At 40.3% G+C, this 19186-nt stretch overlaps 1 protein-coding gene across 5 annotated transcripts in view; it reads left to right on the forward strand.

The window, feature by feature from the left end:
- Positions 1–19186, forward strand: part of TTLL5 (tubulin tyrosine ligase like 5) — a 316639-nt gene that overhangs the window by 195648 nt on the left and 101805 nt on the right. The window lies entirely within an intron of this gene.

Here is a 19186-nt window from a genome sequence, read left to right on the forward strand (position 1 = left end):
TTTCAGGCTTCATGTGGTATGCTGGTTATGCCAAAGTAAAGAGCTAGATCAAAGACATTTCTTGTTAATCAGGCTAAGCATCCATCTGTCTTTGCAGATCCAGACTGGTAACAGATACAGGACTAAGGAGTCACCATCTACATAACCGGCTGACTCCCAGAATTCTAAGTTGTCTTCTAGAACAGTGCTGTGAACTTAACCTTTTAAAAGGGTTGGTTTTGTATCCAGTCTTGTGTTCCATAAAACTTGCCCCCAGATTTTCTGCCAGATGTACTGAGAAATCCAACGTTGTCCTAATTTCCTCCTCCTGGGGATCGTTCCATCAATCATGGAGTGGTACGAGTGTGGAGACAGCAGAAGTCTGGTTCACATTCTAAATCCATTGTCAAGTCCAGCTGGCTGGGATCTCACTGTACTTTAAAAGGGCCGGAATATCAGCTCTTAGCTTCTTCTTCCCACATGTATGTCATGGTCACACAGTATTAATAAAACCAGAGTTAAAGTTAGCCAGAATAACCCCCCTAGACATTTTTCAGACATCACTACTGTTTCCTTTTCCTTTTCTATGTATCTGCTTATTGAATGAATGATCAGAAACCTCCCTGCTCAATTGCTTGTAATTCTGTATTTCAAAGTATGTATCTTACTTGGATCCTGCTCATGTTCTTAATCTCTTTGAGTCTTGCTTGTTTTTTCTTTTCTTCTGATTGATTTTGAGCCACCTTATTTCAATATGTTGTCCTGCTTCCACTTTCAGCGTGTGTAGTAAACAGTGCAACTCTTTGTGACCCCATGGACTACACACTCAATAGAATTCTCTAAGCCAGAATACTGGAGTGGGTAGCCTTTCCCTTCTCCAAGGGACCTTTCCAACCCAGGGATCGAACCTGGGTCTCCCACATTGCAGGCGGATTCTTTATCAAATGAGCTATCGGGGAAGCCTATAGTAAGCAATAGATAATAGATATATTTTTAGGGTGTCAATTGATATTATATTGATATGAGTAACCCTTATCTTCTTTTCAGGGTACATCTTATCCTATCCAAATCCTTTATTCCTCAAAGAAAATGAAACTCACAAGGGTCAAGCTATTGAATCAATCTTATTTTCTGTACTTAATAATTGAATTACTTTGCCCAAAGAGGAGCAGTTCTTATGATTACTCATTTGTGATTTACAGTTCTAGTCCTGTGATTATGATTCAGCATATTATTCCATGTGCAATGAAAGAGCTCATACTGTGGGAACAGAAGGGAAGAGATATAAATAAATTAGATGCTGAATATATAAACTGGTAATTGAGATGTCAGTTTCAGGCCAAAATCTGACAGATTAGCAAACCAGTGATTTGGCAGCCCTTAAAGAAGGAGAGGGCTTCCCAGGTGGCTCAGCAGTAGAGAATCCACCTGCCAGTGCAGGAAATGCAGGAGGATCAGGTTCGATCCTTGGGTTGGGAAGATCCCCTGGAGGAGGAAGTGACAGCCCACTCCAGTATTCTTGCCTGGAAAATTCCATGGACAGAGGAGCGTGGCGGGCTACAGTCCAAGGGGCTGCAGAGAGTCTGACAAGCTGAGCACACACGCATGAAAAGAAGGAAAGGGGATCACTGAAGTCTAGCACTGATTCATGAAAAAATTAGTCATGCTAGACTAACCTTATTTTCCTTCATGATGGAATTACTTTAGAAAGAGAAGATTGGGAGGCAAAAAAAAAAAGAATTACCGTAACTGGGTTTCAACAAGGCATAATGAAATCTTGTGAGCATAAAAGAGAAATGTGAACATGATAATACTATCATTAGGAATCCCTGGTAAATAAGCAGCTATACCAAACAACAGATTAGTTCAAGAACCAAGTCTCTGAGGACAACAAATCTCTGTGATTGGCTCACTAGGTCACCATTATTAATCAATGAATTAATTTGTCCATATATATTTATTTAGGTGCCTACTAGGCACTTATATATCTAGAAGACATACTAAACTTACTTTCAGATGACATTAAGTACAGTGGGATACTGAATATTTTGGATGAAGATCAGAATTCACAATGATTTAAACAGGTTAGAATGATGAGTTTAATTCATGGAATTTAATAAGAAAAAACATAAAGCTGTACACATGGTTTCAGAAATTCAAGTGAAGAAGGCTTAAGGGTCTAAATTGACTTTAAGTGTAATAGAAGTTAACCATTGAATAAGAATTGCCAAAACCAGAACTATCATGTGGGATGTTTTTCACAACCTATTGCCAGATTGAAAGAGCAGATTATGAAGCAGATACTACCGAATCACTCTGTGTGGGGAAATACAAAGGAATTGTGTATATCAGAATGTTGACAAAATGTTTATAGTAGCCGTCTTTGGTTGTTGGAGTGCAGATAGGTGACTTTTGTTTTTTGCTTTTCTTTTTGTGTTTTTCAGGTTTATGACATTTGTGAGTATATTGCTTTTGGTCCTTAAAAAAAAAAAATGCTTTTGCAAAAGGCACTATATATAGCTAGTGCTGATAGCTTAGGCTTTTATTAACAGAAGTGGGGGAGGGGAAGGAGAGTGGTGATAATCTCCATCATCCGTCAGTGCCTGAACAGCTGTCCTCCCGTAACAGCATTATTAGTAAACACCCACTTCCCCGCAGGGGCGGCACCCTGCCTGTGGTCAGAGCATTCTCCCACTGGCTTGGTTTGGAGCAGCAAGGTCTCCATCATGAAGAAGAGACCTCAGGTGGGGGCTGCCATGCAGCGGCTGTCTGTAGCTGGGGAGACCCAGCTCGCATGCACTGAGGACTCCCAAGTCCTTTTTTTTTTTTTCAGATCCACTAGGTTGACTCCCCCGTTTATCACCCAGGTTAAGCCACGTGGACACAGTACTCAGTCAGGAAATTACAAATACTTCTTTGCTCCTTTTCCTTCTGAGAAGTAATAGAATTGCTCACACCTTAGCATCCCGATTGCTTATTTTTGCAAAGGTTTGGGTTGATTTTTCCACAGAAAGAATGTTAATAACAGCAGCTCACATTTATTGAGCATTTATTGTGTGTGCCAGACATTTGTGCAATGCTTTTAGACAGATTATTACATTTAATTCTTGAACCAGCCCTGTGAGAGGTGAGATTGAGTTTTACTCCCATTTCATAGCCCAGGAAACCAAGGCACGGAGAGGTGTTGAGCATGTTGCTTTAAGTGGTAACGCCAGGATTTGAACGTAGCAGTCTTGTTCAGGAGCCCAACTCTTCCTCACCAAGCTGTGCTGCGCCTGTCCTGAGGGTCGTCTACTTGGGAACCTGTGGGGCGGATCCAGGGGCACAGGGACTCTGCTCTCCCTCTGGAATTCTCTCACCCACCCAGCTCTTGCATTGGTTTTTGATTCCTTTCCAGCATCCAAAGCCTTTTATTTCTTCTTGCCTTCTTTCTTGGATTATTTCTTTAATCCTTTCCCAAGAGCCTTTCATCCTCTCAAATAAACAAAATATTTAAAGGTTTTTAAGCTTTTCATCCTGTTCTCAAGCAGGAAGATCAGCCTGCATTTATAATTTCATATAGTTCTGTGCTTTTTGACCTAGCATATAGGTCATCAAAAGTTCACATAGTTCTTCCAGACAGTCTCTGAGCTTTTTTGTACCTCTCATACTGCCTTTATTGTACTACAGCTCTTTCTGCAAAAGAACCATCTCAATATAACTCTATAGATTCAAAACAGGAAAAAAAAAGTGTTTAGTCTTATCTCAGGGAGCAAATTCAAAGGTAAAAAGATAAATTTTTAGCCTTCAGCACTTGCATTTTTAGAGATCTTTTAAAATAATTTTCCAAAACAAAAATTCTCTAAGTAAGGCACCTGTCGCCATGAATATAAAATCTCGAATTCATTCCACTTAAGTAATTTGAGGCGCAAATTTCATGTGGCCAGCTGTTACTGTTCCTAGTCAGCAGTTACTAACAACAAGCCTTAAGACTTACTAGGCAGTTTCTGTATTATTTATTAAATTGATATCTACATGCAATTCGACTTTTATTCTTTCACTAATGAAAGTAGCTCTCAGTCATTCAATGGAAGCCTTTTGTAAGCAGACTTTTTCTTGGAGACTACACTATGTCATTTTAGTGTTAAACTTAATTATCACTGACCTCTTGACTATATATAACTTCTAATTTCATAATATATCTTCCGGTGTAAGCTTCCAGAGCCCGTGACTTTTTCTGCCTTTCAACCATTTACCATCATTACTGTCACTCTGCTTATGTATCTCTCACTTCTTCAGAACCTCTCGCCCGTTTATTTGATCCTTCAGGGGCTAAAGTACCTGTTCTCACTGTCAGTGTCGTGTTGGCCAGCTCCCCTTGAGTCCCTGTCAGGGCTGTTCCTCCAATGCTTTGAACCTCTCTGGAAGCACCACCTATTCCATAGTTCTGCCATTCCAGACTTCCCTTCACTTCCTCATCTTCCCTGGAAAGTGAGAAGAAAGTGTTAGTCGCTCAGATGTGTCCCACTCTTTGCGACCCCCTGGACTGCAGCATGCCAGGCTTCTCTGTCCTTCACCATCTTCAAGAGCTTTCTTAAACTCACGTGCTTTGAGTCAGTGATGCCATCCAACATCTCATCCTCTGCTGTCCTCTTCTCCTGCTGCCTTCAATCTTTGCTAACATCAGAGTCTTTTCTGAGTCAACTCTTCATATCAGGTGGCCAAAGTATTGGAACTTTCAGCTTCAGAATCAGTCCTTCCAATGAATATTCAGGATTGATTTTCTTCAGGATAGACTGGTTTGATCTCCTGCAGTCCAAGGGACTCTCATGAGTCTTCTCCAACACCACAGTTCAAAAGCATAAATTATTCAATGCTCAGCTTTCTTTATAGTCCAACTCTCACATCCATACATGACTACTGGAAAAACCATAGCTTTGACTACACAGACCTTTGTTGGCAAAGTAATGTCTCTGCTTTTTAATATGCTGTCTAGATTGGTCACAGTTTTTCTTCCAAGGAGCAAGCGTCTTTTGATTTCATGACTGCAGTCACCATCTACAGTGATTTGGGAGCCCAAGAAAATAGTCTGTCACTGTTTGCACTGTTTCCCCATCTCTTCACCTTGTAGTAATGGGACCAGATGCCATGATCTTAGTTTCTTGAATGTTGAGGTTAGTCTAGCATGACTTATTTTTTCGTGAATCAATCCTGGTCTTAAGTGATTCCCTTTTTTCTTTGTGTGCGTGCATGCTCAGTTGTGTCCAACTTTGCAACCCCAATCCTTAGACGCCTCCAATGACAGAATTAACAGACAAAGATTTTAAAGTGGCCATTATAACTATGAGCAAGGGTATAAAGAAAAGTAGGCTTTAATGAATAAAAGAAAATTTCAAGACAAATTTCTAGATGGAAATTGTGAACTGAGAAAAACCAATGTCTGTAATCCAGAATAAACATATTAGCAGTGTTGAATCTTCCAATCAGTCAAGAATACGGGATATCTTTATATTTACTTAGGTTTTGTGTCAGATTTCTCATTAATGTTCATAAAATCAATATATATACCTTATATATTTTCCAGTATCTTTATTTGGAGATATTTGGTATATTTTTATGAATTTTTAAATTATATTGCTTTTAAAGTTTCATTTTCAATTAATAATTACATTGAAATTTTAATTGTGTATGACTAGCATATAAAAATATGATTGTATTTTGTTAATGGACTATATATATATATATATATATATATATATATATATAGTTGGACTATAAAGAAAGCTGAGTGCTGAAGAATTGATGCTTTTGAGCTGTGGTGTTGGAGAAGACTCTTGAGAGTCCCCTGGACTGCAAGGAGATCCAACCAGTCCATCCTAAAGGAGATCAATCCTGGGTGTTCATTGGAAGGACTGATGTTGAAGCTGAAACTCCAATACTTTGGCCACCTGATTTGAAGAATTGACTCACTGGAAAAGACCCTGATGCTGGGAGGGATTGAGGGCAGGAGGAGAAGGGGACAACAGAGGTTGAGATGGCTGGATGGCATCACTGACTCAATGGACATGGGTTTGGGTGGACTTCGGGAGTTAATGATGGACAGGGAGGCCTGGCGTGCTGCGGTTCATGGGGTCACAAAGAGTTGGACATGACTGAGCAACTGAACTGAACTGAACTGAGCTGAATGGACCTTAATTTCTGCTGCTTTGCTCCATTTACTAGTTCTTCCGGTGCAGTGTTTTTATTAAAAGTTGTAGAGTTTTCAGTGTAAGGAAATATGTCTATAAATAATGGCATTTTTATTTTTTCTTATGACACTGACTGGGTCTTATATTACTAATTTTGAGAACAAACGTTTTTCTTTATTCCTGATCTTGGAGAAAAAATGCTCAGTGCTTCACCAATAAGTCTCATGTTCACCATAGGTTTTTCATAAACATCCTTTATTAGATTGAGCAACTTTCTTTCTGTTCCTAGTTTATTGAGAGTTTCTTTCTTTTTTTTTTTTAATTTTATTTTATTTTTAAACTTTACATAACTGTATTAGATTTGCCAAATATCAAAATGAATCCGCCACAGGGAGAGTTTCTGTCATGAATAGACATGAAAAAATTTTGTCCAGTGCATTTTGACATCTTATCATATGATTTTTCTTCTTTATTTTCTTAATGTGATAAATTACGTGATTGATTTTTTTAACCTTAAATCACACTTGTGATAAATACCACTTGATCATAATATATATCCTATATATGAGACAGGTAGATTGATTATAATTGCTAATGTTTTATTAAAACTTTGTGTGTTCAGGCATATAGGTCTGTAATTTTCTTTTCATGTTTTTGTCAAGTTTTTTTTTTAATTTCAGAGAGAGGTTCACATCATAAAATGTGTTGGAAAGTTTTCCCTTGTCTTCACTGACAGATTTTGTGAAAGACTAAAATTATTTCTTCTTTAAATGTTTGATAGAATTCATTGAAACCATCTGGACTTGAAGCTTTCTTTGGTAGGAAGGTTTTTGACTACAAGTCAAATTTATATATTTAGATTTTCTCTCATCATGTCCCTTTCAAAAAGGATTTCTTTCCAAGGATTTTTTCAGTTTATCTTAAGTTGTTGAGTATTTGACAGAGTTGTTCATAATATCGCCTTATACTTTTGATATCTGTATTCTCTCTATGATGTTCCCCTTCTTCATTCCTGATATTAATAATATACGTATTTTCCCCTTATGATTAGTTTGCTTGAATATCAATTTTCAATTCTTTTCATATAGGCAACTTTTGATTTTGTTGGTATTTCCTATTTGCCCATTTTCTATTTCATTGTATTAAAAGGTTAACTAAAGTACATTATTAATAAATTTTCAAAGAGTTCATTTGAACAAACGTTGAATTTAATTGGGTAGCACCAAACTAAGTGGACTTCCCTGGTGGCTCAGATGGTGAAGAATCTGCTTAGAATTCAGGAGACCTCAGTTTGATCTCTGGCTTGGGAAGATCCCCTGGAGAAAGGCATGGCAGCCCTCTCCAGTACTCTTGCCTGGAGAACCTCATGGACAGAGGAGCCTGGCGGGGTACAGTCCATGGGGTCGCGAAGAGTCAGACACGACTGAGCTACTAACATACTTTCACTCAAATTGAAAATGGTTTGGAGTGTTCCACTGGCAGAGACTAAGGGAAAGCTTTTTTTTTTTTTTAACAGAGCAGACTCTTAAGCAGAGTAAGCAAATTATTTGGCTATAGCTTAAGTGGTTGCCTTACTTGAAAAAGACTACTTGGCTGTTTGTGATTGGTTGTTCTTAAATGCATTTTCTCAAATGTCAGTGCATTGACTCCAGTGTGGGTTTTGGTTTGCTTATGTTGACTGCCAAGGCATTAATGCCACCTCAGTCTAATGGCTTCCTTGTTTAATTACTTTATTAGCTTCTGCTCTTATTATTTTATTTTTTATTCTTTTACTTTGTGTTTAACTTGCTTTATTTTTCTAGCTTCTTAAAGTGGCAGCTTAGGACATTGATTTTGCATTACACATCAATGTGTAAAATCAGTATAGTATTCAGTTCAGTTCAGTCGCTCAGTCGTGTCCGACTCCTTGTGACCCCATGAATCGCAGCACGCCAAGCCTCCCTGTCCATCACCAACTCCCGGAGTTCACTCACACTCACATCCGTCAAGTCAGTGATGCCATCCAGCCATCTCATCCTCTGTCATCCCCTTCTCCTCCTGACCCCAATCCCACCCAGGATCAGAGTCTTCTCCGATGAGTCAACTCTTCGCATGAGGTGGCCAAAGTACTGGAGTTTCAGCTTAAGCATCATTCCTTCCAAGGAACACCCAGGACTGATCTCCTTTAGGATGGACTGGTTGGATCTCCTTCCAGTCCAAGGGACTCTCAAGAGTCTTCTCCAACACCACAGTTCAAAACCATCAATTCTTTGGCGCTTGGCTTTCTTCACAGTCCAACTCTCACATCCATACAGGACCACAGGAAAAACCATAGCCTTGACCAGACGGACCTTTGTGGGCAAAGTAATGTCTCTGCTTTTGGATATGCTATCTAGGTTGGTCATAACTTTCCTTCCAAGGAGTAAGCGTCTTTTAATTTCATGGCTGCAATCACTATCTGCAATGATTTTGGAGCCCAAAAAAATAAAGTCTGACCCTGTTTCCACTGTTTCCCATCTATTTCCCATGAAGTGATGGGACCAGATGCCATGATCTTCGTTTTCTGAATGTGGAGCTTTTAAGCCAACTTTTCACTCTCCTCTTTCACTTTGATCAAGAGGCTTTTTAGTTCCTTTTCACTTTCTGCCATAAGGGTGGTGTCATCTGCATATCTGAGGCTATTGATATTTCTCCCGGCAATCTTGATTCCAGCTTGTGCTTCTTCCAGCCCAGCGTTTCTCATGATGTACTCTGCATAGAAGTTAAATAAGCAGGGTGACAATATACAGCCTTGACGTACTCCTTTTCCTATTTGGAACCAGTCTGTTGTTCCATGTCCAGTTCTAACTGTTGCTTCCTGACCTGCATACAGATTTCTCAAGAGGCAGGTCAGGTGGTTTGGTATTCCCATCTCTTTCAGAATTGTCCACAGTTTATTGTGATCCACACAGTCAAAGGCTTTGGCATAGTCAATAAAGGAGAAATAGATGTTTTTCTGGAACTCTCTTGCTTTTTCCATGATCCAGCAGATGTTGACAATTTGATCTCCGCTTCCTCTGCCTTTTCTAAAACCATCTTGAACATCTAGAAGTTCACAGTTCACGTACTGCTGAAGCCTGGCTTGGAGAATTTTGAGCATTACTTTACTAGCATGTGAGATGAGTGCAATTGTGTGGTAATTTGAGCATTCTTTGGCATTGCCTTTCCTTGGAATTGGAATGAAAACTGACCTTTTCAAGCCCTGTGGCCACTGCTGAGTGTTCCAAATTTGCTGGCATATTGAGTGCAGCACTTTCACAGCATCATCTTTCAGGATTTGAAATCACTCCACTGGAATTCCATCACCTCCACTAGCTTTGTTCGTAGTGATGCTTTCTAAGGCCCACTTGACTTCACATTCCAGGATGTCTGGCTCTAGGTCAGTGATCACATCATTGTGATTATCTTGGTCGTGAAGATCTCTTGTACAGTTCTTCTGTGTATTCTTGCTACCTCTCCTTAATATCTTCTGCTTCTATTAGGTCCATACCATTTCTGTCCTTTGTTGAGCCCATCTTTGCATGAAATGTTCCCTTGGTATCTCTGATTTTCTTGAAGAGATCTGTAGTCTTTCCCATTCTATTGTTTCCCTCTATTTCTTTGCATTGGTCGCTGAAGAAGGCTTTCTTATCTCTCCTTGCTATTCTTTGGAACTCTGCATTCAGATGGTTATATCTTTCCTTTTCTCCTTTGCTTTTCACTTCTCTTCTTTTCACAGCTATTTGTAAGGCCTTCCCAGACAGCCATTTTGCTTTTTTACATTTCTTTTCCATGGGGATGGTCTTGATCCCTGTCTCCAGTACAATGTCATGAACCTCCATCCATAGTTCGTCAGGCACTCTGTTTATCAGATCTAGTCCCTTAAATCTATTTCTCACTTCCACTGTATAATCATAAGGGATTTGATTTAGGTCATACCTGAATGGTCTAGTGGTTTTCCCTACTTTCTTCAATTTCAGTCTGAATTTGGCAATAAGGAGTTCATGGTCTGAGCCACAGTCAGCTCCTGGTGTTGTTTTTGCTGACTGTATAGAGCTTCTCCATCTTTGGCTGCAAAGAATATAATCAGTCTGATTTCAGTGTTGACCATCTGGTGATGTCCATGTGTAGAGTCTTCTCTTGTGTTGTTGGAAGAGGGTGTTTGCTATGACCAGTGCATTCTCTTGGCAAAACTCTATTAGTCTTTGCCCTGCTTCCTTCCATATTCCAAGGCCAAATTTGCCTGTTACTCCAGGGGTTTCTTGACTTCCTACTTTTGCATTCCAGTCCCCTATAATGAAAAGGAAATCTTTTTTGGGTGTTAGTTCTAAAAGGTCTTGTAGGTCTTCATAGAACCATTCAACTTCAGCTTCTTCAGCGTTACTGGTTGGGGCATAGACTTGGATTACTGTGATATTGAATGGTTTGCCTTGGAAATGAACAGAGATCATTCTGTCATTTTTGAGATTGCATCCAAGTACTGCATTTCGGACTCTTTTGTTGACCATGATGGCTACTCCATTTCTTCTAAGGAATTCCTGCCCACAGTAGTAGATATGGTCATCTGAGTTAAATTCACGCATTCCAGTCCATTTGAGTTCGCTGATTCCTAGAATGTCAACATTCACTCTTGCCATCTCCTGTTTGACCACTTCCAATTTGCCTTGATTCATGGACCTGACATTCCAGGTTCCTATGCAATATTGCTCTTTACAGCATTGGGCCTTGCTTTTATCACCAGTCACATCCACAGCTGGGTATTGTTTTTGCTTTGGCTCCATCCCTTCATTCTTTCTGGAGTTATCTCTCCACTGATCTCCAGTAACATATTGGGTACCTACCATCCTGGCGAGTTCCTCTTTCAGTATCTTATCATTTTGCCTTTTCATACTGTTCATGGGGTTCTCGAGGCAAGAATACTGAAGTGGTTTGCCATTCCCTTCTCCAGTGGACCACATCCTGTCAGACCTCTCCACCATGACCTGCCCGTCTTGGGTGGGCCCACATGGCATGGCTTAGTTTCATTGAGTTAGACAAGGCTGTGGTCTGTGTGATTAGATTGACTAGTTTTCTGTGAGTATGGTTTCAGTGTGTCTGCCCTCTGATGCCCTCTCACAACACCTACCGTCTTACTTGGGTTTCTCTTACCTTGGACATGGGGTATCTCTTCACAGCTGCTCCAGCAAAGCACGACTGCTGCTCCTTACCTTGGATGATGGGTATCTCCTCACTGCCACCCCTCCTGACCTTCAACGTGGAGTAGCTCCTCTCGGCCCTCCTGCGCCCACGCAGCCACTGCTCCTTGGATGTGGGGTTGCTACTCTTGGCCACTGCCCCTGACCATATAGTATTAATGCTATATATTTCTATCTAAGGACTCTTCCCTGCAGTTCAAATTTTGTTTGGTTGTGTTTTCATTACTATTCAGTTTGATACATTTTCTAGTTTCTCTTGTGATTTCTTCTTTGATCTAGAGGTTATTTAAAGTATGCTATTTAATTTCCAAATATTTGGGAATTTTCTAGATATCTTTTTGCTAATTGATTCTTAATTTAATAGCATTCTGGTTAGAGTATACTCTGTGTGATTTGATCTTTTCATTTTTATTCAGATTTGTTTTATGACCCAGCGTTTAGGCTGTCTTGTGTATGTTCCACATGTACTTGAATACACATTCTAAAGTTGTTGGGTTAGTTTTCCATAATTATCAAATAGACTGAATGATTGAGGGTGTTTTATAAATGTTTAAGTCTAGGTTGGCACTTTGTAATTTTTGTTTCCCTTTCAGCACTTTAAAGATAACTAAACATTTCTGGCAGTCATTTTTTAATAAATCATCAAATCATTTGCATTGTTGTTCCCTTGTATGTAAAAATACTACTACCACCAAGTACCTCGCCACCTTGGCTGCTTTTAAGATTTGTTTCAGCAGTTTGACTATGATCTGCCTGGGTATGGGCTTCTTTGTATGTATTCTGCTTGGGGTTTTTTTCAACTCCTTAGGTCTGTAGGTTAATGTCTACCATCAGTTTTGGAAATTCCCAGCCCTAATCTCTTTAAATATTTCTTCTGTCCCATCCTCTATACTCAACTACTGGGATTTCAATTTTGTACATATTAGATATTCTACTGTGTCCAGTCTGCTGTTAAACATTCCAAATGCACTCCTCATCTCTGATTTTATATTTTTTTCATTTCTAGGATTCTTGTTCAGTTCTTTGTTTAATAGATTTCATCTCTCTATTGAAATCCTCCATCTGTTTATAGGTGTTGCCCATCTTTTACCCAATACTCTTGGGTACCCAATAATTTATAATGGTTATTTTGAAGTCCACGTTTGCTAAGTCCAACCGCCTCTCTGTGTCCTTCTACTGACTTTTCTCTCACGGGTCATGTTTTCTTGCTTCTACATGCCTTTTATAATGATTAATTGTATGCTGGACATTTTAGGTAAAATCATAGGTGTAAGTAAATACTATTTACACCTCACTCCCCAAAAAAACATGTTCATCTTTTTCTCAGGTTTCCAGTGTATGGAAAGGAGGCAGAGGGAGAAGGGGTTAGCCAATTTGATAATTAAGCTGGGTCTGGACTTTGTTGTAACTTTAGATTTGTTTCACCTCTGGCTGGTTTGGGGGGCAGAATGAAATCACCAGTAAGATCTTTTTGTGCAAAGAATTCTGAAAAATTGATATTGACCACTATGAATATGACACCTTCCTAAAACTTAAAGATGATTTTTTTGGTGAGATTTGAGTGATGGATACTAACAAATACAGTTTTTTAATATTGTGTAATGAAATATGTCTACATTTGGAAGGTCTGCATAACTCAGTGAACCAGTATTTCTAAAGATTAATGCTGTATATTACAAAAATCTTGTATGGATAAAAAATCGATTCAAAATGCTAGATAGATCAACAGAGTATGAAAAGCTCATTGATTTGGTCTCGGATTGTACATTACTAACTTTTAGACTGTACTACTTGTTGCGTTTTGGTCAAGGTCAAAGAATAATATCCATCATTTCTCTGAAAGGGACTTTAATCAGTCCTTGCACACAGCACCACCCCTCCCAAGCCTTCTGTGTCCCCATGAAGTTGATGGAAGAGTTGATGGGTGGATACAGACTCATTCTGTGGCTAGGGCTTCTAAAATAACATGCCGTGTCTAGGTGTTACAAGCTTGTCAGAAGTTGAGCTGGTAGATCCCAAAGGGGAGATCTTAGGCCCCATCTTTGACACTTTCCATTCCTCCTCGTCCCAGGGACCATTCGAAGAGCTTGTCACTTCCTGTGGTTATATTCATTTAGCATTTTGTTCCTCAGCATTCTGTTGGTTTTGAAATAAGTATAATTTAGCAGTGTATTCAGCTTATTATTTTCATTAAGGTATAAGTAACTTTCTACTTGCTCAGAAGCAGAGGTCCATCAGAAACTCTTAAATGTTTTCTGTTTTTTTTTTTTACCTTTCGTTTATTTACAAGAGAGGTTATATTCAAGATGCTGAATGCACGAGCTATAATAAAATAAAGAGCTATTTCATTATTTCTGAAAGTGGAGGATAGGACTCCCCTTTGGGATCATGAGTTTTAAGGAGCCCCAGAGGCCTCTCCAGTTCACTCTTGCTCTCCCTTGACCACTGTCTAGAATAGAAAAAGGAAGCCATTATATTTACATGGATGGAAACCATGTTAGAAAACTGGGGAGAATGTTAGGACAGAAACAGGCAGTATAAACAGAAAGTCCTCTGTTTGAGATCACCAGTGAAGAGTGGAGGAAGGTGGACTGATGGCTGCTTATAGATCACACGTTCAGCCTCTGAGATGATTGGCTTTGATGTAGGATCGGAAAGTAGGTTTGAGCAAAAAACTGACTACCTGACAGGGTAGATTATATAGGTACCCCCTTCACTATTTTTTTAAAAGTATTTTATTATTTATTGGCTGCACCGGGTTTTAGTTTTACAGCATGTGGGATCCAGTTCCCTGATGAGGGATTGAACCCAGTCCCGCTGCATCAGGAGCCTGCAGTCCTAGCCACTGGACCACCAGGCAAGTCTCCCACCTTCACTATTTAGTGGATTGAAGAAGAGATGGATCCATCCCTCCCCAAATAACTTGTCTCAGTCTTCAACATAAGGAATTGCAATACAATTATAATAACCCTTTGGATTCACTGTACATCAAGGCTTTCCTTTTTAGTATTAATAACTTGGAGCACTTTTGACCTCACAATGAATACTCATAACTAGATTGTGCTAACTTTGTAACATAGAATCCTCTGGTGGAAAATGATCAAATTTATGTTTCTATATACTATAATACCTCAAAGAACTATAGGGCAGCAGGGAAATGGAATTGTTTAGGAGGGAGAAGAATATAACGGTAGTAGTTGAAGTGGTGATATATTTCTGTAACTCTTCCTGTGTGCCTGTGCTTTGACTTGTGTTCGCTCTTTAGTCTGCATGATAACCCTATGAAATGTTGATAGGTACTATTATCATATCCCTATTTTACAGATGAAAGTTTAAAAATAATAAAGCATAGAGAAGTTGGATGTAAGAAAAGCCGGAGTAGTGTGCCCTGTCTGTTCTCTTCTTATCCATTTGGTCTTTGTGAATATGACCCAACCCCAGCTGCCCTGGGAGGGATCAAGAATGGGGGACACAACATTCCATGCAGAATCACACCAATTTTTCCCTTGAAAATAACCCCCATGGCCAAGGGGGTTCCCCAGCACTATTTGTAATGCCTCTCTGATCATGTAGCATCCTTATTCTGTCCAGCACCGCTTTGTTTTCTAATTATTCATTTTAATATATTTACTTACTTGGCTGCACCAGTCTTAGTTGGGACACATAGGATCTTTAATTGGAGCGTGTAAACTCTTAGTTGCAGCATGTGGGATCTATTTCCCTGATCAGGGATTGAACCTGGGCCCCCAGCATTGGGAGTGCAGAGTCTTAGTCTCTGGACCACTAGGGAAGTCCCTGGCCAGCACTGCTTTGGACAGCTTGTGGGAGCTCTTCCCTCATTCGTAGGATTTTTGGCATTTGCAGCACCTTTCCAGCACTTACTGTGTGCCATGACTACTTTGTTTGAGATTAAAAATTTATAGGCAAAGAGAATGGAGCCTCTGCTGTCCATGAATATCTGTACATCCCGTAGATAGACATTCCACTGTCTATAGTGGGTGTAGTGTCATGGGAGTGGGTAGATACTCTTTCTTGTGAAGAAATAGTAAGATTCTTTCCAAAAAGCACCTCCCTCAGTCTTCACATTGTTTCTCATTAGAAGCATCAGTGGCATAGTTTCCCAGCACAAGGCTGACTCTTCCTGGTATTTTTGGGCATTTAGCACCTCTACCTATTAAATGTCAGTAATCCCACAGCCCCACTATCAGGACAGATGAAAGCACGCTTGCCAACACCCTCAAGAGGGCAGAGGCATCCTTGTACGTGGTTGCTCAGGTTTTGCTTGGATGGGGTGGAAGGAACTGGGGAAACGGACTGCGGAATCACACTGTACAACTGTCGAGTTCCTCCATTTCGTCGCTACCCTGTATACTCTTTTGAGACATCATATTACTCTTGGGAAATCGTGACACTGAAGGCATATCTTTATGAAGAGGGCAACAGCCTGCTCAGGAGGTTTTGCTTTGCTAAAGACCTATGTATTTTACCAGTTTCCTCCGAGTTCCTGACAACCAGCATCCATTTGATGGAACAGATACTAAACCAGTGGGAAAGATACAGCCCTGTTGACCAGAAGTTGGAGGGGTGGGACATGTTGCGGGAAGGGCAGTGATGGTGAGAACATTTAGTCCTGCAGTGCTACGGTGTATTAAAGAAAGGAGGAAAGACAGCCTTCCAAATGACGAGCCTAGTAAAAGAAAGAATGGTTTAGAGAAGTTTGCGGTATTGTTGGCTGTTAGCTACATAGGTAGTCAGGGCAAAATACAGCATAGTTCACTTTGAATCTCTGAATTCGAATCGAATATTCAACAGAGCATTCTCACAGCTAACTCTTTTAACTCTGTTTATCCTACTCTATAAATAACGTAAAAGTATAAGGAAGTTATTTATAGGGAATGTATATAATATTTTAGTATTGAGCAAAGAATAACATAAAAACTGAACTTTATAGAGAATAACAGAATCTCAAAATTTTGGTGGAAGTAGGAAATGTATTTGAGAAACTTGTAGCTGCCATGGAAAGGACTATGTAGATATATAATCTCACTTGGGGCAAACCCAAGTGACAGTGTAGCTGGCATCCTCCATGGCAGTGATGACAATATGTGCCTATTGCAAACCCCGAAGTCCTGTGCTTTGACTGTGAGACACCGAGGTCTCAGTAGCACCCACTGGAATTCAAAGCAAGCAGGTTCCTCATGGCCCTTACCCATTGCCTTACACCGCTGAGCACTCATGCACGTACCTACTGTTGCACTGTAAAAATTCCTTCCTCTTTGCTAAAAACCTCTGCTTGCTGAAGAAACTTCTTTTTGTGAGTTGGAGACTGTGCTTTTGTTATTGATGAGATTAAAAACAGCCTTCACTTTAAAAATTAATCTTGTTGCAGCCTGTCCAATGTGTATGCAGTAGGATGGATAAGCCTTCTCTTATCCAAAGGCCCTCATTTGATCTCTTACCTACTGTCCTGCCCCGTATACATGGACAGACCCTTGCTTCATGTCCATACACCTGAGACTCTGTCCCTGGTCATCTCCTAATAAGACTCTCTGGTTACAAGAAGACATTAAAGGCAATGTCTGCTAGGAATATTTGTTATTAAAGCAGTTTTTATAATAGTAACAGCGCTGGTTGCAGGCATAACTGGCTGTTACCGATTTTTTTTAATATTTTATTTATCTGTTTATTTATCTGGCTGCCCCAGGTCTTAGTTGCGGCAGGAAGGATCTTCGATCTTCATTGTGACGTATAGAATCTTAATTGTGGCGTGCCAGCTCTTAGTTGTGGCATGTGGGATCTACCTCCCTGACCAGGAATTGAACCCTGGGAGCACGGAGTCTTAGCCACTGGACCACCAGAGAAGACCCTAAAACAGTTTTTAGAAAATAAAACCAATTTAGCTAGCCCATAAGCTGAATTCTGAAATACAATCTATATTATTATATAAACCCTTTAGTATTGAATCCCTGAGCAATCCCTGGACTGCTTCTTGTGGCTAGAACCTTCTGTAACCAGCAGACCAGGAATGGAAGCAGAATCACAATTGATGAATTGTCTGACCTTTGGTCCAATTATCATAAGTGATAATTTCATTCTAGATTCAAATTCCTGCCTTAATTGGCATAAAGATCGCAGAGTTATTCAGCAGGCAGTTCCTGCAGTATCATGTCTCTTCCCCTGTGTTCATTGGATTGGCTTGCTCCTGCTTTTCATTGTACCTGGATGCCTTGCTCCATTGCCCTCCCTTCCTCTCAGAGCTCCCTCAGTTCCCTTCTCTATTTGTTGTATCTTTGTTAGTAAGCTTTTCTCTTCCCTCACTAACGAGAAGAGAGATAGTCGTTTCCTCTGGCCCCTCACTCCTGAACTCTGGAACTCCTGTTTGACTCCCACTCAACACTTTGCTTTGTGAATAACATTAACATTTTATCCATATACTGGAGTTTATATTTACGCACTATCATTGATCTCCACATTTCTCCACATCTCCAGAAGCCCCTTGGAAAAGATTGTGTCTAGCAACTGGTACCTTGAGGTAGTTCAGGAGGGATCAGGAAGATCAAATGTCAAAAAAAAAAAAAAAGAAAGAAAGAAAGAAAGCTAGTAATAAGTAAGCTCTGAGCTTTCTGGTGCTGTTCTCCAGGAAGATTAGCCGAAAGTGCGTAATTGTGCAACTGCACTGTGGGAGCCCAACTGTGGGAGTAGGTGTGCAAGGGATGTGACATAGCAGAGGTGAGATCACGTGAGTAGAAACCCTTGCATCCATGGGCTTCAGAGTACACTACACACTTTCCCTTAACAAGGTGTCCAGAATGTCTTTGAGAGGGGTAGGGAAACCAAAGCAGAGACCCGAATGACCACGCAGAGAGAGAGAGGAGGTCCCTGGCAAGAGAGGAGTGTGGGCTTCTGGCCTCGGCAGACGACCTACTTTGCTCCCCACACCGACCCCCCCTCAGAGCTCTTTTGGGGTCACCAAGACCCAGACTGTTAATAACCAGGCGGCCGGTAGGTCAGGACTCAGGAAGGTCTGCGTCAGCTCACCCCAGTCTTGTTGCATCTCTGCCACTGAAATGACCATTAACACCAAAGGATATTTACAAAGGAAAGAACAACATGATGATTTAAATCACTATGAATAGGTTTCTTGAATTAGGCACTGTTTTATTTCTCTAAGCCCCATTCACCAAGGTTTGGGGATAAGGTAGTTCACCATGAGGCTCTTCATGTTTCTTCTGTGTACAATTTTCTGGTCACTTTAATTCTAAAAGGAAAAGAAAAAAAAAATACTAGGTAGTTAAAGAAGGTTCAGAGTTGAATAGCCAAAAGTGTTAAGGAGATGGAAGGATTTACAAATAAGATTGTTCTAAAAATAAATAGAGACCTTAAAAAAAAAACTTTTACAAAATAATACATATAATAAAATTTGCTACTTTTAAGTGTCAGTTCCGTGGCATTTAGTACATTTGCAATTGCCTGGTGGCTCAGGTAAAGAGTCCGCCTGCAATGCAGGAGACCCAGTTTCCATCCCTGGGTCGAGAAGATCCCCTGGAGAAGGAAATGGCAACGCACTCCAGTATCCTGGCCTGGAGAATACCATGGAGAACGGAGACTGGCAGGCTACACTCCATGGGGTAGCAGAGTCAGACGTGACTGAGCGACTAACACTTGCACACTTTCACTCTTTCACAACGTTGTGCAACTATCACTGCCATCCACCTCCAATGCTTTGTCATCGTCCCAAGCTAAAACACAATACGCCTTATACACTATCTTCCCCATCCCTGTCTCCCCAGCCCCAGACAACCACTATTCAACTTTCTGTCTGCATGAATTTGACTGTTGTATGACAGA

Source organism: Bubalus kerabau, chromosome 10 (assembly GCF_029407905.1).
Source record: "Bubalus kerabau isolate K-KA32 ecotype Philippines breed swamp buffalo chromosome 10, PCC_UOA_SB_1v2, whole genome shotgun sequence".
NCBI classification, from domain to species: Eukaryota; Metazoa; Chordata; class Mammalia; order Artiodactyla; family Bovidae; genus Bubalus; species Bubalus kerabau.